The 21,352-nt window shown below is 42.9% G+C and overlaps 1 protein-coding gene across 9 annotated transcripts in view; it reads left to right on the top strand.

The window, feature by feature from the left end:
* Ldlrad4 (low density lipoprotein receptor class A domain containing 4) overlaps window positions 1-21,352 on the top strand; it is a 328,277-nt gene that overhangs the window by 63,887 nt on the left and 243,038 nt on the right. For 6 of the 9 annotated variants that reach the window (XM_030250537.1, XM_006526085.4, XM_006526086.4 and 3 more), the window contains one exon: window positions 9,525-9,613. The exons of 2 other annotated variants lie outside the window; for them this stretch is intronic. The gene's annotated coding sequence lies outside the window, so the exon portion shown is untranslated. Of the gene's footprint in view, window positions 1-9,524; window positions 9,614-10,681; window positions 11,645-21,352 lie in introns of those variants that run through there. One more of the 9 variants, XM_006526088.4, reaches the window with a different exon arrangement.

Below are 21,352 nucleotides of genomic sequence, written 5' to 3' on the forward strand. Positions count from 1 at the left end.
TAGCTAGAGATGGGCCCAAGAGGGTTGAAATTCTGCAGGGATGAAGAAGTTGAGTTTGTTGAAATTCTCAGCCTTGTGTTATGGAACTGATGTTTTTAGTTTTTCTTGGCTTGGGTATGAGAATCCTGCTGTGTGAGGGGATAACGTTCCTGTTTACTGAGTGATTTATGAAAGACTGGGAATATGTAGTAAGTTCCCGAGTATAGAGTTTTGGAGACTGTGATACTTTTCTGTAATGAATGAAGTTTGTATTTTCACTCTTTTGAAGAAAGTTGACGCTATTAAAATCAAGCCTTTCAAAATCTACAACAGATAGAACTTTAGTCATGGTTCTTTTTCTTTACAGTAAAGTATAACCTTTTATTTGAGGGGAATGAGCACTGAAAATATTAATGCATTCAACTTAAATATTTGTTATTATTTTTGTGTGGGTGCAGGTGTGTGCATGCCACGGTTTGTATGTGGCGGTCACAGCACAGTATTTGGGAGTTGATTCTCCCGTTCTTCCATTACAGAAGGAAATGTCTTACATTGTAGGTTTCAGATATTTAATTCCGGTTGTCAGGCTTGTGTGGTAAACAACTTTACCCTCTGAGCCATCTTGCTGGCCCTGCATTCAACGTTTTTGTTTTTTAATTAAAATTTATTTATGTGGTGTGTGTGTGTGTGTGGTTAGGTGTGTACCACAGAGTGAGTATGTGTAGATACTTGTGGGAATTGGTTCTCCCCTTACACTGTTGGGTTCTGGGGACTGAACTTAGGTCGTGCAGTCTGGCAGGAAGTACCCCGACTCACTGATCATCTCAACAACCCAGAACACAGCTTTTAAACCAAATTGAAACAAAAATCTTAATTAAAAGTTTTAAAAACGATCTATTTTTTTAAAAATATGAATGGATTTTTAAAATAGCTATTCAAGAGTTTGTATCAGAATCTTGTTGTAGAATTATAACCAGATCATTGACCCTCAGTGAACCTTGTCATTTTGAATGGGAGGGAATTAAAGACTGATACTAATAGATAATTGAAAGTGAATCATGAAGTCTTACTTTAGACTTTTTCTTAAGCAATTTTTATTTTTAACTTTGCTTTTAGATAATAAAATTCCAGAGATGATATCTGGCAAAAGTGTGGACTCCTGGGATAGCATTTTATTTATTTATTTATGGTTATTTTATTCATTTACATTTCAAATGTTGTTTCCCTTCCTGGGCTCCCCTCTGCAAACTCTCATCCCATCCCCCATCCCCTTTGCCTCTAAGAGGATGTACCACCTCACATCTGCCCACTCCTGCCTCACCCCTCTAGCATCCCCCTTTGCTGGGGCATCAAGCCTCCAGAGGACCAAGGGCCTCCCCTCCCATTGATGAGAGATAAGGTCATCCTCTGCTACATATGTAGCTGAAGCCATGGGCCCATCCAGGGTTATAGTTCTTTTTAAAAAGTGATATATTCTTTGATAATTTCATATGTATATACAAAATAGTCTGGTCACAGAAATACCCTCTCTTATCTTCCTCCGGGATCCACTGCACCCGATTTCTACCATTGAGTTTCCATGCCACATTCATGTCTTTTATTTTGTTTTTACTTTGTGACCCACTGGGTGTAACTAGGGCCACATGATTGGGAACAGATGGGAAGCTAGTCACTGGAGTGTGAGTTAACTGACCAGTGGCTACATCACTGAAGACAGTGAATTCCCTGTAACATCTTGTTCAGAGAGTCCTTACTTGCATCTGTGTATTGAAGCACAGTCCCTACTTTTTCTTCTAGCAGTTTCAAAGTATCATCTCTTATGCTGAGGTCTTTGAGTTGGTGGGAGTTGAGTTTTGTGCAGGGTGAAAGGTGAGAACCGGGATTCATTCTCCTTTATGTTGATAGCCTGTATCCTGGGACCACTTTTTGATGATGCTGTCTTTTCTCTTGTGGGTATTTTAGTATTTCTGAGCCCTCTGTCTATCCCATTGATCTGTGTATCTGTTTTTGTGCCAGACTCCTGCTGTGTTTATTACTGTGGCCCTGTAGTGTAAGTTGAAATCGGGTATGGTCATACCTCTTACAAAATTCTCTTTTCTTAGGATGGCTTTGGCTAGCTTTAGTCTTTTGTGTGTCTATGTGAATTTCAAGATTTTTTTCTTTTTCTTTTTTTTTTTTAAAGATTTATTTATTTATTTTATGTATATGAGTACACTGTAGCTGTCTTCAGACACACCAGAAGAGGGCATCGGATTTCTTTATAGATGGTTGTGAGTCACCAGGTGGTTGCTGGAATTTGAACTCAGGACCTCTGGAAGAGCAGTCAGTGCTCTTAACCACTGAGCCATCTCACCAGCCCAAGATTTTTTTTTCTTTATCTGTAAAGAGTGGCCCAGAACTTAGATTGAGATGCATAGAATTTGTAGATTGCTTTTGGTAGGCTAACCATGTTCACACTATTAATTCTTCTGATCCATGAACATGGGTGATCTTTCTGTCTTCCATTGTCTTCCTCAGTTTCTTTTTGCAGTGTCTTATTAAAGTTTTCATTGCAGGGGTGGCTTGGTTCCTTGAGTAGGTTTATTTTCAGGTCTTTTATTCCTTTGGCAGCTAAAGGAATCCATGGGAAAGGATGTTTCCCGGAGCTCTTTTTCAGTATGTTTATCTTTGGTGTATAGAAAGGTCACTGATTTTTCATGTGTTAATTTTGTATCCCGCTATTTTGCTCAATGTGTTTATCAGCTGGAGGAGTTTCCTGGTGGAGTCCTTCTGCATGTCTAGAATCCTATTGGCTGCAAGTTGGGCTACTCCTTTTCCTATCTGTATCCCCTTTATTTCCTTTCTTTGTCTTACTGTTTTAGCTAAGACTTCAAGCATTGGAGTAAAAGTAGGAGAGTGGGCACACCAGTGTTAGCGGGATGCTTTGAGCGCCCCCCCCCCCATTTAGGGCAGCATTGTTTTATAGATTGGCTCTGTATAGCTTCGTGTTAAATGTGATCCTCCCACCCCTGACTCTCCATTACTTTCATCATGAAGATGTTGGATTTTGTCAAAGGATTGGGTAATCATGAGATCTCTAACTTTGAGTCCAGTTATGTGATGAATCACATTTATTGATTTATGCACGTAGAACCATCACTGCATTTCTGAAATGAATCCAAGTTTGAACATAATGATGATGATGTTTTTGATGTGATCTTGAATTGTTAAAAATATCTTATTGTGAATTTTGAATCTATGTTTTGTCAGGAGGTTGAGCTATTCTTTTATTTATTTATTTATTTATTTGTAGCATCTTTATCTAGTTTTGGTGTCAGAGTAACACCGGCTTTGTTAAAAGAGGTGGAAGCTTTGTTTCCTGTTCTATTTTATAGAAACATTTAAGAATTATCAATTTTATTCTTTGAAGGTCTGAGCGAATTCTGTAGTGCATTCCCCTGGCCCTATACAATTTTTAGTTGAAGGAATTTTGATTTGCTGCGTCAATCTCATTGCTGGTTATAGGACTGTTTAAATTGTTTATTTTATGTTTGGGTTAATTTTGGTAGGTCAACGTGTTCCTACAAACTCATCCATTTCTTTCAGATTTTCCAGTTTAGTGGGACATAGATTTTTTTATAGGGTTATCTCTGTGATTTTTATGAATTCTATTGGTATCATAATGTCTGCCATGCTGTGCCATGCCATCTCTTTTTTTTTTTGTTGTTGTTGTTGTTGGTAAATTTGGCTAAGGGTTTACCAGTCTTTATCTTTTCAAAGAACCAACTGTTTAATTTTTTGAGTATTTTTAATTTCTATTTAATTAATTTCTGCCATGATCTTAATGACTTCTTCCCATCAGTTGATTTTGGCGTAGGTTTGTTCTTGTATCATTAAGTCGGTTATTTGGATTTCTTTCTGGTTTTCAGATGTAGACACTCAGTGCTATGAGCTGTACTCTGAGGATTGCCTTTGCTGTCTCCTTTTCATCTGATTCTAGGAATCTTTACTCCCTCCTGGATTTCTTCTGTGATTTATCATTCATTAGCGTGTGGTTTAATCTCTACAAGTTTGTGTCATTTCTGCAGTCTTTCTTGGCTGCTGATATTTAGCTTTATCTCATTGTGGTCTGAATGCACACAGGATGTTATTTCAGTTTTTCTATGCTGTTGCGTCTTGCCTTGTGTCCCAAGTATGTGATCTGTTTTGGAGAAAGATCCATGTGCTGCTGAGAAAATGTGATTTTTTTATTTTTTATTTTTTTAGTGTTTTAGCAGAATGTTCTATAGATATGTATTAGGTACATTCAATTTATGATATTATTTAGCTGTACTCCCCACCACTACCACGTATAAGTTTCCTGCCTGCTGGTGAAATGGTTATGTTGAAGTCACCCCTTGTTTCTGTGCTGAGGTTAGCTTTTGACTGTACATCTGGTAGTAGTTACTTTGTAAAATGGAGAATTCCTGAATTTTGGGGTCTACGTGTTTAGAATTTTAATATCTTCTCGATAGATCCCTTGGTAAGCATGAAATGACCTTCTTTATCTTTTCTGACTAATTTTGATTTAAAGTCTGTTTTGTCAGATAGCTGACAATAGCTGCATGCTATTGTCAATAGCAACACGTGCTCATTTCCTTGTTCCGTTGGCTTGGATTCTAAATTTTTACCCTTAGGTTATGTCTGACTTTGAGGGTAAGCAGCCTTTCTTGGAGGCAGCAAAAAGATGAGTCCCATTTTCAATCCATTCTGTTAGTCTAGGTCTTTTTGTTGGGGGGAATTGGGGCCATTAATAGGGTTATTATCGAAAGACGTGCTCTGATTCTTGTCATTTTGTCGCTTTTGTGGTGTTTTCTTAAACTCCTCTTGGCCAACTGTCCTGGTCTTCTCTTCTGTGGCCTTTTGGGAATGTTTAGTCTCTTCAGTCCAGAATCTTTGCAGTGTCTCTGTGGATTAGTGGTCACAGATTCCTTCAGTGTATTTTGGTTGTGGAAAGTTGTTATTTCTCCTTCAGTCATGATAGACAGTCAAGTGTGACAGTCTGGGGAGGTGGGTGCTCTTCTAGCTCTGCGTCATCAGCTGTAGGTTGGACTCCTCCGCCTTTCTGTGTAACTTTGCCCCTCTCTCCTGTGGCTTTCAGTAACCTTTGTTTAGTCTCGGTTTTGGTGGCTTAATTATACTATGGCTTGGGGAGTTTCTTTTTCTGATCTTTTTAAAAATTGATATTCTGTATGTTTATTGTTCCCAGATGGACGTCTTTTTCTTTAGATCGGGAAATTTTTTTCTTTGGCTTTATTGAAAGCAGTTTCTATACTTTTGGAATGGAAGCCTCCTCCTTGTATGTCCATAATCCATAGATTGATGGTCTCATGGTGTCCCCAAACCCTCTCATATTCTGTTCATGTATACATGTAAAGATTCACCATTGACCTTGAACTAATGACCTAATTCTCTCACATTGCCTTCAAACCCTGATGCGATGTTCACCATGTGATCAGTTAGTCCTGTTGGCAAGGCTGTCCACTGAGCGGTGTTTGGCTGATGGAGGTCCATGTTTCCATCGTCATTTCCTTTGGCTTTGATTTAGCAGTTCTCTCCCTTTACTGAGTTCTACTTTCATATTTTGAATTGATGTCTTTATTTCATTCGGCTGTTCGTTTTTGTGTTCTTGGAGTACATTCATGCCTCCTTTGAGTTTCTGAACCTATCTGTAATCCTTCCTTTGAATTCTTTGTCTGACAGTTCTAAGTCACTCTCATTGGGGACCATCACTGTGGAGTCAGTAATTCTTGAAGGAGATGCTGCCTTTCTTCTGTGTGTTGTTTTTGTTTCTGCACTGAGACTTGTGCATCTGAAGTCAGTTTATCTGGATTTTCTCTCCTTTCTCCTTTTCTACCTCACTTCCTTTCTTTCCCCCCTTTTCTTTTCAAGTTAACCGTGTTTGCATGGAGGCAGTTGCAATGTTCGGAGAGGACTCAGACCCTGAATCAGATCCAGCTGCCTATTCTCCCAGCTGCCGATGTGTGTGGCAGGTCTCCACATACCCGAGCAAGCTACCCCAGGGTCAAGTCTGGTCCACTTCTCACCCGTGATTTTTGGTGTGGGTTCTTCTGTACCCTACTCTAGTTCATCGCTGGTCTGCTCCCTGTTCCCACTGCCCTTGCTGTGCTTTGTGAGCCCTGTGCACCCCATTGGCCCCTTCACTCCGTCTGGCACCTTTTGTCACTTTGTTTATATACATGCACCCTACCCTGCATTGAGTCCAGCCTTCCCTGAACGTCCCCTACTTCTTTCTACGCTTTAACTTTGCCACTTTCAGAGAGGCATTCCTAAGCACTGACTCGGGTTCACAGGCAAAAGCTTCAAGGCTAAATATCTTTCAGTCTCTTTTGAAATTAAGTTTGAATCTTTGAGCCCTGCTCTGAAGGATTCAATGGATTCAGGTACTATGACCTTATTGCGTTATGTAGAAGTTGACTAATCCTAATTGTTGGAGTGAGAAGCTAGCCTCACAAGCACGAAGACTTGAGTTTGGTCCTCAGAATCTACCTAAAAATCCTAAGCATGATGGGTGCTGCTTGTGAGTCCAGTGCTAGGGAGGCAGAGATAAGAGGATCCTCCAGGCTCTCTGGCTCACCAAGCTAAGGTGATTTTCAGGCCACTGAGAGTACCTGTCTCAAAGGAGGCAGACAACTTTTTGAGTATGACACCCAAGGTTATCCTCTGGCTTCAGTATGCAAATCCCTGCTCACATTACACTCATATATACACTTACACACACAGCCACACATGCAAACAGTAAGTTAGAGCTCTCCTATGAGTTTGGGATGCTGGCAATGTAGTTCCTTCCTGTAGGGTGGTCATAGTCGTGTGAGAAAAAATTTATTCGTGGTCGATGGAGCCTTATCAATAGAGTTACACATGTGATTAATATGTAAGTATATATTTCATGTATTTATGTTATAAAATGTATTCATTTTATAGTTCCGAACAAAATAGTCTTTTTAAAATACTAAACTTGGTGTTTTAAACCAGCGCACTTACTTACTATCTCACAGTTCCCATGGCTGAGCTGTCTTGTGCTCTGTTCAGTTTTCCTAGGGCTGAAGTTAAGATGTTAGGCATATTGTGCTTTGCATGGACAAGAGGTCTTCTTCCAAGCTTGTTGATGGTTGACAGAATTAAATTTCTTCTAACCGCAGGATTGATGTCACGGTCCCCTTGCTTGCTGTCAGGACTGTTCTCAGGTTCTAGAGGCCCCTCAGGTCTTTCCATGTGGCCCCAGTCCCTCAGCAAGGCAGCCTTTCACTCTTCAGTTGCAATTCAGGAATCTTATATAAGGGGCTATGACTAAGGCCTTAGTAGCCTGTTCTAGATTCTGAACATTTCCAATATGGATAGGAAGGCATAGATAATAACAGGCAGGGTGGTTTGGCACCTGTATTTGGAGTAGACTTCCAAAGGAGTCTCACAATGTCCTTTATCAGTCACTTTTTATCTGGATACCTTTGCATTGGTTGAACACTGGGGAGTGACATATGGTAGGAACACGATTTGAGGGACAAGTCTCTTGGAGAGTGCAGTGTGGCACACAAATGTCACAGATGGCTGCTTATTCTACCTTGGATGGAGTGTATCCTACGTACTGGCAGGCTGGGTATTAAGAAGTACCCATTTTATCAGAGGCAGAGATTTATCTGAAATGGCTTCATAAGACAGGAAGTCACTGAATGGGACACAGGGATCCCACCTAGCATGGGATCGCACAGAGCTATGCTCACTAAGTTGGGATAAAGGTGTTGATGGTAGATAGTGGAAACCAGGCAACCCCTGGAGCAGTAAAGATGCTTTACGTTCAGGTTGGAGGACACAGAAAGGCAGGCAGCCTTGTGGGTACAATCACAGTGTCTTCTTAGTTGAGAGTTTCACTGCTACACAGGATTAGATACCTATTTCCAAGAAGGAATGAGATGCCCTCAGGCTTGCCTCCTTTCCCTGTGGAATATTAGGCAGGCTGAGTTATCTCAAGGTAATTTGGATTGTTAAGAAGGAAAATGGGGGCTGGAGAGTTGGCTCAGCGGTTAAGAGCACTGACTGTTCTTCCAAAGGTCCTGAGTTCAATTCCCAGCAACCACATGGTGGCTCACAACATTCTGTCATGGGATCTGATGCCCTCTTCTGGTGTGTCTGAAGACAGCAACAGCGTAGTCATAAATAAAAATAAATAAATAAATCTTTTTTTTTTTTAAAGAAGGAAAATGGTCTTTTCATCAAGCTACACAGAATTGTCTCAAGTCAGAGGCCAGCCCTAGGTTATAAAGGGGGACCGTATTTCAGAGAGAGAGAGAGAGAAAAAGAGAGAGAGAGAGAGAGAGACCCACTCATATGACTTGATGCTTGGTCTGAGAGCCTGAGTTGGGCCCCTACATCCCACAGTGCAAAGAGAAGCTCCAGGAAATCATCATCTGACTTCTACATACATGTTACATACATGTTACATACATGTTACATACATGTTACATGCATGCTACATACATGCTATGGCATGCTTGTGCCTGCACTCAGACACATATATACAACAACAGCAACAACAATAAAAACAAAAACAATAGCAACGGCACTGCTACAGACAAACTCACCCACATTCTATGGCCTGTGTGCCTCCCAGGAGGTCTGTAGTAACCAAAGACAGAGCAGATGGGAGTCTGGCATGGCTGCCCTCAGAGAGGCCCTACCAGCAGCTGACTGAGACAGATGTAGATACTTAGACCCAACCATTGGATTGAAGTCAGGGACCCCTGTGGTTGAATTAGGAGAAGGATTGAAGAAGCTGAAAGGGAGAGTGACCCCATAGGAAGACCAGCAGTCTCAACTAACCCAGATCCTAGGGAGCTCCCAGAGACTGAGCCACCAACCAGGATCATACATGGGCTGGTCTGACACCCCGGGCACATATGTAGCAGAGGTCTGCCTGGTCTGGCTTCAATGGGAGAAGACAAACTTAATCCCCAAGAGACTTGAGGCCCCAGGGAAAGGGGAGGTCTGGTGTGTGTGGGAGCACTCTCTTGGAGGCATGGGGAAGGAGGAATGGGAGCACCCTCTCAGAGGCAAGGGGGAGGAGGAATGGGAGCACTCTCTCAGAGGCAAGGGGGAGGAGGAATGAGATGAGGAACTGGAGGGGGACTACTGGGGGCAAGAACTGGAATGTAAATAAAATAATTTAAGAAAAATGATCCAGCAAGAAACTGTCCATTATTTGTGACTTCTCATTGAAGACAAACTTCCTGTCATTGGAGGAGCAAGTGTGTCTTTCGATGTAAAGATGAGAACTTACTGTCCTCAATGGCGCCTAAAAAAGTCCCAATTTAGGCATATCCTTCACTCCAGATTTTTGGCTATGAATCTCCCCCCCCCCCATGTAATACTTAATGTTTGTGTTTGCATTTTCATTTTATTTATTTTGATATTTGTGCTTTTTATTGTGACAGCTCTTAAATATTTTGTTTTGTTTTGGAACTGAGAGAAATCAAGAGTCAACTCATGGAATTTCTCTGTATTTCTTCCAGCACGTCTGACTCTACATTTGTAGTACAAGACCCTGTTCTCCTGTTGGACTGTTTTAAAGAACGGACCTCAGGCTTCACCTAGTTCAGAGGTGAGCTGAGTTCTTTCTGATGTTTGTGAAATAGAGTTTGATGGTGCCGGTCCATCCGAGGTGGTTGGCTGCCCTTAAGTCACCTTTGTTTTCCATCTGTGTGTCTAAGTGACTGAAACTTGGGGTACATGGAGGTAAAATGTAGATGGTAACTACATGTCTTGGTGACTCAGACATTCTTTAGTGTAAAGCAAGATTCAAGGCTAGCCCTGGAGGAGTTGGACGTTGCTACAGAATGCAAGGTCTGTCCCTAAGCTCCAGTTTGTCTGCTGTTTGCTCTTCACCCAAGGATGTCCTTTGCCTCTGTTATGTTGACTCTCAAGTGATTTTATTGATTCTGATCCTGCCTAGTTGGCTGTCTACATTTGATGTTTCCTGGCATCAAACGAAGACATTTGATAATTTTCAAAAAGATTAGGAGTTCTATAGTGTTCTACAGTGTTTCAGAATATTCCTTCCCTCCTGCCTTCCTTTCTTCCCCCTCTCCCTCTCTTTTTTCCTTTTTAAAAATTTGCTACAAGGTAGGCTCATTACTTACAACAAGTTCCACACTCGCTCTCTAAGGTCCAGGACAGACCCTGGGCTCTTTTATTCCATCCTCCTTCTCAATGGCTTGCTTGCATGGCTGGTCTAGAACGATATCTGGCGTGCTAACCCAACTCAATACAACTTGTGTCAAATGTCATTAGCTGATGAGAACATCCCTGGGCTCTTAAAAAAAATGTACGGTTGGGCTTCAGTGAGGCTCCTGATTGATTTGCAGCACGAGGAAGGATTGTGTGTACTTCTTCACTCACTTACACAGATCCCTAATTTAAATGGGCTTTTCTCAGCCTTCCATAGTGCTAAACATCACGTATTGTTCAGCAGACTGCATTCTACTTCAGTGTGGGTCCAGTTCACTTCTCTCTGGGTGAGTTGAGTTGAGTTTATGCATAGTTCCTTCCTCAGTGGATTGACTTGCAGGGTATGATGGCAAGTGTTCATTTGGAGTGCCCAGAGCTTCTCGTGGATGTTTGTGCTGCTGACGTATATTTGTGCGATCCCCCTCTCTCTCTCTTTCTCTTTTTTTTTTTTTTTTTTTTTTTGGTTTTTCAAGACAGGGTTTTTCTGTATAGCCCTGGCTGTCCTGGAACTCACTCTGTAGACCAGGCTGGCCTTGAACTCAGAAATCCACCTCCCTCTGCCTCCTGAGTGCTGGGATTAAAGGCGTGCACCACCATGCCCGGCTGCAATCTCTCTACTAACTGGATGGAACAACACGGCGCTGGAGAGTCTCTTGTTTTTTGCTGACTTAATGAATGCGGGTGATTTTTTTCCTATGGTAATTTGGCACACTTACTACCAGCTTAAAGTAGGAGGAAGTCTTCACCCAAGGCCTGTGCAAGTGTGAGTGTAGTTTAACATTTGTCTTTGCTTCACATGCATTCTCCTTAAGTTCACCCACCCAAGCCTAAAATTGTCTCCATGTCGTTTTCTAAGGAAGTGAACATACCACTGAGTTATACCCCAAAGGGCTGTGAAATTTGATTTACAAAATTTTGGTAAAAGTAGCAATAATTCTTGAAAATTACATAAGTTATCTGATTCCTCTCCTTATATGGGATTACCTCATTCTGTCAACTATTTTAAGCAACTTTAAAATTGGTAATGGAAAACTTTCTCTTGACTACAGTACCGTATGTGGCTTTTAGGTTAAATACAAAACTGTGTTCCTCCCCGCCAACGGGAGCCGTTGAAGAACTGCCCGCGCTCGCTTGCACAAGTGCATGTTGCTCCAGCATTCCCCGGGCACTCTCAAGCACAGACTTTTGATTCTGAGGTGCTGTCAGGACTTTCACACTTTAAAATAGGCTCTTACAGCTGGCTGTCCTGGAATTTATACTTGCTCTGTGACTTGTAAAGCTCACAGCTGGACTGCGAGACATTCCTAAGTGGTGAGAACGCTGGACAGGTGTCGCTTGCTCTCTCTGCTCTGTTTCTCTGGGAGGGTCCTGCCTGCAGTGGATTTATTTGGACTTGGCTTTGAAGGTGGGTTTGATTGACTCTCTGTGCTTCGGTTGTTGTTAAATACTTTAAAGATTCAGTCTTCCTGAAGATTCCGGAGGTATGCGCACCTCGGTCATAGTGCGCTTGCACAGACGTTTCCTTGAGTTCCAGCCCTGCCAGGTCCATTCATTCTGTACCCTGGGCAAGTTGTCACCGGGAGTCTCAGTTTGTCTTATCTTATGGGCGATTTATCTTGTAGAATTATCTTTGGAATGGCTAGTTCATCATTGATACATATTAAAGGGTCAGTAAAATGTCAGTTGTCATTTTCTATTGTGATATTAGCCAGCTGTCAGGGTATGGATCATACACATGTGGGAACTAGTGGCGTACAGACAGAAGTGCTGTCTGCCTTCCCCCAGGACTGAGCAGGTTTCCTAAAACACTGCACGAGGCATCTTGCTAGAGCCAGGTGTTAGGAAATGGGCAAAGCACAGAGCTGCTGAGATGTAGGAGGGGACATCATTAATTAAATCATAAGTTTAGGCTCCTTGCTCAATGGTGAGGACAGGGAGCCGCTTTGAGAAACACTCAGTAATTAACCAACAACTCCGTTCAACACTGCACTTCTCTGACCTGAACTTCCTGCGATCATGCGATCATGTTAAAAGAAAAAAAAAATCAAGATCGAAGACCAGCAGCCGTACTGGGAAAAAGATTTGTGTTTCGTCATCTGTGCCTGCTAAAGTGATGTGTATGTACAAAATGATCTCTGCGGTGCAGAAGGATACGGATGAAATGGTGAAAATGGGACCGAATGAGAGCAATTGGAGCTCGGTTGTAAGGAGAGCCTGAGGTGCCTCCACTTGAAGGAATAGACAATTCCTGTGGAGGCTGCAGGGATTTGCTCTCTGCATGGGAAGCTGGGCAGTGATGGGTTATCCTCCAAGTTGGTTATATGGGACGTGAGAGCAAAGGTACCGGAAGGCCTGGGGAGATCTCTTCACTCTTCTCCCGGGTTCTCAGAGGACTCCCACTCCCGAATCCTTTCAGGGCTCCATTCAGGATCTCCCTTTGTCTGGAAACCCCACCCTCTTGCCTGTCCATCCCTGTAGCAGTCTCTGTGGGACTGTGAACCGGAGTCAGGAGGCTGTAGCATCCCTCATTCTCTGGCTTTCGGTTAAGAGTGTCACTGGGAGAAGCTTTCGGTTAAGAGTGTCACTGGGAGAAGCAGAAGCACAGGTGTCAGGAACACTGGGTGTGTCCTCATAAACACTGGGTGTGTCCTCATAAAGCTGGGAAATGCCAAGAGGAAGGCTAGAAGGAAGGAACTTCAGTCACACGTCACGGGCCCCTTCTGTCCCTGGCCTGAGACCTTGGGATTTCTCTGTCTGCTTTATTCTCTCTCCATCCATGATTTTGTTCCATAATGTTTGTGTTTGTGGAGGCCAGAGAACAACCTCGAGTGTCCTTTAGCCACAGTCTACCTTTTCTTTTGAGACATGGTCTTCTACTGGACTGGTACTTGCCACGTAGAAGGGGCTGGCTGGCCAACCAGTCCCAGGGATCCACCCGCTTCTGTCTCTTTGACACTGGGATTATAAATAAGCATGTGCCACCCTGGACACCTTTAAAACATCTTAATTTAGAATTTTTACATGGCTCTGGGGGTTGAATTTCGGTCTTCATGCTTGCAAGGCAGGCACTCCCTAATGGAACTGCCTCTTCAGTCCTCTGCCCTTCTATTACCAAGTGACATTTTTTTATTTTCCTTCATCAAGTAGACAACTGCAACTGTAACAGAAAAATGCCTTTAGCAAATTTCTTCTACAGTCAAGTGCTTCGTCAGATGATCACAGTATTGTCAAACTTCGAAAAAAGCTAGCAAATTTTCCACCTAAGATTTTTTTGTGGGGGAGGTTTGGGTGTGGGTGTGGGGAAAGAGTATAAAATAAGACTTTCAGAGATTCTCGGTTGCTTGGTGTCATTTGTATTTTTCCACGGTGCGGGAGGGTTAGAAAGAGAGCTGCTTTTTATGGGATGCTCAGCAGCAGTTTGGAAACTTGGTTTCGTGGGTTTGGTCTGTCTATGTGGGTGAAGTCGTTTCTGCAGCAGGGTGTCTTTGGGCACAGTGCACACATGCACGCTCCAGTACTTTCTTCTCTGCCTTCCTGCCCCCTCCTGCCTCCCCACTTGGTATCACCCAGATGAGCAGCACTGGAGTGTAAAATGTGCTTTGCCAGGGTCAGGTTCTTAGCGCTTGCTTGTGGCAACTGATGCCAGTTGTAACAGACTGTGTCTCAGCAGTCCCAGCAAAGTCACACTTGGTGCATCTGTGAGGGCATTTGCTGGGCGTGCGTGCCCTTCAAGGAAGATGACCTCCTAAAGTCCTGTTGTTGGTGGTGTACACGGGCCACCCTTTCAAAAAGTGTCACCCCAGAGGCTGTATAATTATTACAGATTCTTCCAGATGGAAGTAGTTTGCTAAGTTCTCTCTGGATTCAGTACAGAAAGGGCAGGAAGATTGAGCAAAACCTAAAAATAGTTTGTTTGTTTTTTTTTTAAATCTATGTATATGTGCTGTGTGTTGATGTTAGCATGGGAATACCCGTGCCACAGTTTTGCATGTGTGAGTCGGAGAACAGCCTTGAATATTGTTCGTAGTCTTCCACTGTGATGCAGAGTCTCTTGTTTGTTGTTGCCAACACTGAGCTAGCTGGCTCTCTGGGATCTGCCTGTCTCCATATCTTGTCTCTCTGTGTGAGTACTGGAATTGCAGACATGAGCTACTCTGCTTGGATTCTTAGGAGTTTTAGGGATCTTTGGGTTTGAGTGGTTCATGCTTTATCCAGTGAGCCGTCTCCTAATCCCAAAGATAACATTTCTGATTCCTAGGGAACCTGGAGGCATCCTTGAACTCCATGGTATCCTATCCAGTTCTGGGCTTTGAAGGGCTTTGAGGGGATGTTGAGCAAATTTCTCCCAGTGGTCTCCCCTGTGGTTAGAGAGCACTTTCGGGCGTGAGGCATGACTATCATTAAATAATTTTAACGATGTCAGATGTGAGATGTCTTGAGTGTGAGCTGAAGACAATATAGGCACGATTGCAGAGGACAGGTAGGGAGATGGAAGGGATTGGATTGTAGCTCGTGTGATGTAACAACACAAGGAGATGGTTACATGTGTCACCTGGTAAAACAGACACACATGGGCAACCCAGGATGAACTCAGCAGCTTGTGTTTATTTATTCTCAGTAACAAAGAAAAGGAGGTCATGGATTTGATAGAGGAGGACATGCAAGGGGTTGGAGGGAGGGAGAAATGACGTAAATATACATAAAGGAAATAACAAATGAGTTCAATCAAAACAAGAATGTCGACTAGTCTCTTCTACGAAGGCTTTCTAGTTGAGTGACGATTTGTTCTGTGTGGTCTTTATTTGTGTCGGAGGCTGTTTGCTGATGCGCAGCTGATTAGTACAAACAATGCCCAGAAGGGGCTCCTTCTTGTCACTAGGTGTCTGAGGTTTGTCTACAAGCAGACGTGTAAGGAACCGTTTTCCTTCCCTCTCCTGGGGTCTGAATTGCCACCATTCTCTACATTTTACTTGCATATCTTTCTTGGACCTTGACTGCTGTGGTGAAGAAGTCAGGGCTGTGCAGTTGAAGAAATGCTGATAGCATTGATGAAATACAGGAAAACCTGTTTTAAAAACGTGGTGTCAAAAGAGACCAGGAGATGAAATCTAACATATCTGTTAAATAGCTTGAGCTTATTAATTTTTTTAAAAAATAAAACCTCACGTAGACCTACAAGCCATCAGGTAAATGACCAGCCATCACTGTCACCTTCCCCAAAGAGAATTGCTCCGTGAAGACTACAGCATGGGAACTATATTCGTTTCACATTCTGAACTGAAGAATTTGTTACAGTTAAACTTTGTTATTTGTGGTTTCTTTAAGACAGTAAAGCTTACAGCAAGTAGTTGATAACCCTCCAGTTAAATTTAAGTGAAATATAACCCAGCCAAAAAAAAAAAAAAAAAAAAGCAAATAAATGTTCCCACCTCAGTTTCGGTTTAGATACCTTCCATTAGCTGAGCCAAAAAATCCGAATAAAGAGTTGTTCCACTTCTGTGTAATGGGCAGGCCTTGATTGATATCTGTTTCTGGCCATCTGTGTTGGAGCTGTTAGCACTAACAGTGTATCTGACTTACAACAATGGGTGTCTTAGTTGATGATGGGATGAAATTCCTGACTTTGGCTGTAATATTACTGAAATATTAGTAATCAGAACAACTGAAAAAAAGAAAGAAAGAAAAAGCCCATGAAAGAATTAGTATAATATCATAATCACAAACGAATCTCTCCTTGTCTTTGTCCTAGAACTCATTCTATTGAGCAGGTTGGCCTAGAACCCCTCACAGAGATCCACCTGCTTCTGCCTCTTGAGTGCTGGGATTAAAGATGTGTGCCACCACTGCCTGGCTATGAAGCTCTCTTTAAATACCACTGCTTTCGGGTGAGTTCAGGGTCATAATAGCAGTCTTGTCAACACTGGCAGTAGGCCATTCCTTGTATACTTTGAGACACAAACAAACATGAGGGCTTACTGATGTAAATGTTTTACTTAGAAGCATTTAAAACACACCTAAAAACAGCAAAGACATATGCAGCGTTGGCAGAAGAACTAGAGTCCTGTGGAAGTACAGCTTCTCCTGAGTTGTAGATGCTTTGGCTTTGGGGCTTTTAGATTGGGTCTTACAAGGAACTGCAGCCCTGCCCTGTTTTGCACTGATGTTGAAGGTTCCACCACTTGGCGTTTTCCCACATCTCTGTGAGGGTCCCGGTCTCCACCTTATCCAGTAATTGTTTCAGGTGTGCCCAGAGTCTGTTTAATCAGTATCTGAGTCCTCAAAAGAGCTCCATTCTAGGGCCCAATGCAATTTACATCTCAGGTACCGAATCTTATGATTTCACCTTATTACCTTATTTATTCATCTTATTTTTATTATACAAACGAGGCAGCGAGAGAATATGTGAGACCTACTGTAGCGTTGGTGCTCGTTGGTTACTGTGTCGACTTGGCACGAGTGAGTGTCATCTGGGAAGAGGGAACCTCAGTTGAGAAGTGCCTCCATCAGATTAGCTTGTAGTTAAGTCTGTGGAGCATTTTCCTGATTGATAATTGATTTGGGGACTTCAGCCCACTGGGAGCCACCCCAGGAAGGCCGTCTTGGGTTATCTAAAAAGGTAAATTGACAAGCCAGGGGGAGCAAAGACAGTAAGCAGCATTCCTCTCTGGCCTTTACTTTAGCTCCTGCCTCCAGGTTCCAGCTTTGTGTACAGCCCTGACTTCTTTCAGTGATGACCTGAGGCATGGATAAACATTTCCTTCCCTAAGTTGATTTTGGTCATAGTGTTCTATCACAGCAATAGAAACCCTAACCAAGAACTTGTGTGCAATGGTTTACAGTGTTAGGAGAGATTAAAGGAGATAATGGGACATTTAACTAGTTAAGGATTTGAAAATACGTAAGTAGAATTTAGTTCGGCATGGTTGATTTGGTTGTTTAATCAATTAAGTTTAAGCTTTTCCAATAGAGTTGCCTATCTTTCAATTATAGTGGGATGAAAGGTTTTGACTCCATCTTTGGGTGACTGGTAGAGAAAGCCTAAATAAAATCAATATTAAGAATTGCCAGCTGGGGGGTCCTGGAAGCTGGTTCTGTAGTTAAAGAGCAAACAGGAGGGGGTGGAGTTTGGATTCCATGTAAATGCCAGGTGGGTATGGTGGCTCCTCTGTGACTTCAGCCTAAGAAGACGGAAATAGGAGATCTCTACAGCAACTGGCCAGCTAGACTAGCTGTGTTGACGACCTTGAAGTTGAGAGCCCCTGTCTCACTGAATAAGACGAAAGAGCAATCAAGGAAGATTCCTGACACCCTTGGGCCTCACAGGCACATGGATGCACATGTACCCACCTACACATACGTGCAAACATGCGTACCCCCACTTGTGTACACCACACAGATACATGAATAAAAACGAACTGCTGTATGGCCGAATGAAGTGCTTTACAAAGTGGGAGAGCTTGTTATTGTTTGAATCTGAAGTGCATCCCACTTGCTTACCTTTGAGCATGGGTTTCCTGTCTGGTCCTACGTTTGGAGGCTGCAGGACATTTCGGCGCTGGAGCCTAGCTCAGTAAGTCACTATGGAGTGTGTGTCCTTGAGGGTTGTAGCTGCATCCCTGGTTCTTCTTGCTCCTTTGGCTCCCGATCTACCATGGTGTGAACAGCCTCTGCCGTGTGCTCCTGGTAGTCTACCCTCGTCTCCTCTACCAAGACCCTCTAAAACCATGAACCAAGCCCAATCTTTCTCAGTTCTTTCTGTCAGAAACAGTGATCACAGCAGTCCAAGTAACTAATACGGCTGTGAGTCCTTGGTAAAATCATTTAAAGGCCATCTATCCCCATATCCGGGATTTCTGCCCAGCTGCAGATCTACTTGTGCTGAGCCATTGGCACTGCTGTAGAGAGAATATTTAAGGGACCGGGCTATAGTTCATTGGATGTTTTCTTGCTGAACTTGGGTATCCAGCCTTCTAGGAATGGATCACGTTTCTCCTACTCGAAGAAGGATTTCTGTGTCCATGACTTTCATATAAATGCTAGAGCATCATGGGAGAGGTTCAGTGGCTGCTGGGCATCCTAGAGTTTGGTTTAGGGCATGCAATTACTATCCCACACTCCACAGGACATAGCCCATCAAATTCATTTAATCTCATTTCCCATTGAACATGAGCCTTCTGAATTGAAAAGCAAACAAAAACTAAAAAAAGGACAGAGCCTTAGTTCTGGTTTCTAAAGCCCCCAATGCCCCAATGCCTAGATATTTGAACAGAGCTGTTGCAGTGTTAGTCCTTCTGATAAAGTCCCTTATAGTCTAATGTGTGGGCAGACATGGGTGATTCACACCCCTGGGGGAAGACCTGCTGCTGCCTATCTGTGTGTACCTGGGAGACAGCTGTTCTCTCCCCTTTACAGGTGCCATAGCTGTTCCTCTCATTATCACCAGAGTAGGTGACTTTGTTTCCTTATTCCCAGTGACCCATGACCACATGTTTCAGATCCTTAAAGACAGAAAAAAAAAAAAAACAACCCAACAACAACAAAAAAAACCAAAAACCCTAGTCATTTCTGTCTGTCCTCAATAGAAAAGTGTTAACACTTTGCATGCCTAGAAAGGTTAGCTTATGGTTGAAGAGTTTGAAGCCATCTCCTCTAGCTTAACCTTTGTTTGTGTAGGATACTCAGCATTCCTCCAAGTATTTCCATATGTTATTCCGGGAGAGCTAATCCTGAAACTCTCAGAATTTCTGCTTGACCAGAACTGATAATTTCTTTCATCTGTTGATAATTTTGGGGGTCCCTTATCCTTATACTGGAATATGTATAGTCTCATTTTCATAAAGATACAAATTCAGATTGTTTTGAGGGAGTTTTTTATTGTCCACCAGCAGATGAATTACCTCTTTATTTATTTTTTTGTGATGATAATACACCAAGTGAGCTATCATAGTAATGAATCAACTAGTTGGTACAGTTTAAGAAATTAGAGTATTAAAGGGGGGGGGGGGGTGACAGGGATGGGAGCAGTGAATGGGATGCAAAGTGAATAAGTAAAAAAATAAAATTAAGCCGGACGTGGTGGCACACGCCTTTAATCCCAGCACTCGAGAGGCAGAGGCAGGCGGATTTCTGAGTTCGAGGCCAGCCTAGTCTATAAAGTGAGTTCTCCAGGACAGCCAGGGCTATACAGAGAAACCCTGTCTCGAAAAACAAACAAACAAACAAACAAAATTAAATTAAATAAAAAAGAAATTTGAATTCATCAAACGTGGAAAGGGCTTTTGTCCATCAACTGCTGTTTATTTATCATCAAATCTTTGCTTCTAGGATAGTAGGACTAAGAAATGTACAGAGCGCAGTCTACATAAGGCCCACCCTTACCAGTACTCATGAGCAGATCTATAGACCCTATTCTGCATCTTGGCTGCCTGAGGAAAAGTCCTGCCCAAGGGCCCTGCACGCTGCTCTGTTATGACACATAGGGAATTGAATTTCCTGAGACTGACTAAGTGTGAGGAATTTTCTGTTTACAGGCAATAAAAAGTTACAGGGAACTAAAGCCAAGTGCCAGGACCGGTAGGGGTTTGGGCCTCTGAGTCACAGCAAAGTAGCCCCTTGAGAGAATGTCTGTGCAGTTGTGTACCATTCCGCTCTGCTCACTCTGCCCCATCCAGGCTGTGTTGGCAGACATCTTCACATTCTCCAGCTGAGGCACAATCTGTGGTGTTCCATAAAACCAAGTGATAAAACCAGCAACCCTCTTGCTACCAAGATGGCCATCTGAAGATGAGACCAAGTGTTGGTGTTTATATACTAACCTGTGCATTCACTTACTAATTTATCCAGTGAATAATTACCAAGTACTTCTCAATTGAAAGCATTACCAATGCAATGGCTGAGGTACAGAGGGATGTGATGTTCCACGCATGCTGGAGAGCATGGTAGCCCAGCTATGAGGAGCCAGATTGAGTTTTGTTAAATCTTTTACCTCATTATGGACTCATTGCTTTATCCTCCTTTATGAAGGAGTTGTGCAGACAGGCCTGGAATTAAGAAAAACAGTTTGGGCTGAGGAGACGGCTCAGAAAGCAGAGAGGCTTGCTCTGCAAAACCTTCTGACCTGAGTTCGATCCCTGGAACCCACTTGGTGGAAGGAGGGAACCGACTCCTGAAGGTCATCCTATGGCTTCTCCATGTGTGGTGTGACTCGCGTGCCTCCTCCCCTACACAGTTAATATATACATGTTCTAAAGGGTGAAGAAGAAGAGCTGGAGAGATGGCTCAGAGCACTTACTGGGGACCCAGGTCTGGCACCGTTGCCTGTTGTTACAGTACAGGGGATCCAATGCTTTCTCCCAGCTTCCGAGTCCCTCGTGTTCATGATACAATACTGCATACTCATACACATAAACCAAGGATACATGGAAAAGGATGTACAAAGAAAAAAGGAGAAGCAACATGACATTAATAGGCTCGCAGACATAAAGGTTTATTTCTTAGCCATGTTACATAGCACTGTAGAACTTCCCCTTCCTGTAACTGTGGGAGCCAAGCTAATAGAAGGTCCATCTCTGCATACAGCTCCAGGGTGTCTGAAAGCAGGGATGTGTACTCTGGCAAGTCCATAACTCAAGCCTCTGACCCAATGCTAAAGACGTAGCACGTGACATTTTAGGACTCTGTCCGCCACATGCCTGTCAGTGACAGGCACTGGTTATCCCTCCTCTTTTCTTCCCTCCATATTCTCTATGGTCCTCCTCCTTCCAGTGTCTCCCCCTCCCTTCCCTTATTATTTTGAGGTAGGGTTTTTGCTGTATACGAAGCTGTCCTGGAACCATGTAGTCTAGGCTGCCTTTGAACCTATAACTCCTCCCACCTCAGTGGCCACAGTGCCAGGATTGCAGGCAGGCACCACACCTGCCCTCTCATTTTGTTTTCCTAAGAGATTATAATAAAAGTCATGGAAATTATACTTTTACTGACACACATGCAAAATTGATTTTCAGGAAGTATTTATTATTTAATTCACATTCTTAACAATAAAATAAAAGACAGGAAGACAGAAGTCGCCCAAGATTCCATTATTTTCCTCTCTAAGCAGTTGCTTTCAGTTTAT

Source organism: Mus musculus, chromosome 18 (assembly GCF_000001635.26).
Source record: "Mus musculus strain C57BL/6J chromosome 18, GRCm38.p6 C57BL/6J".
NCBI classification, from domain to species: Eukaryota; Metazoa; Chordata; class Mammalia; order Rodentia; family Muridae; genus Mus; species Mus musculus.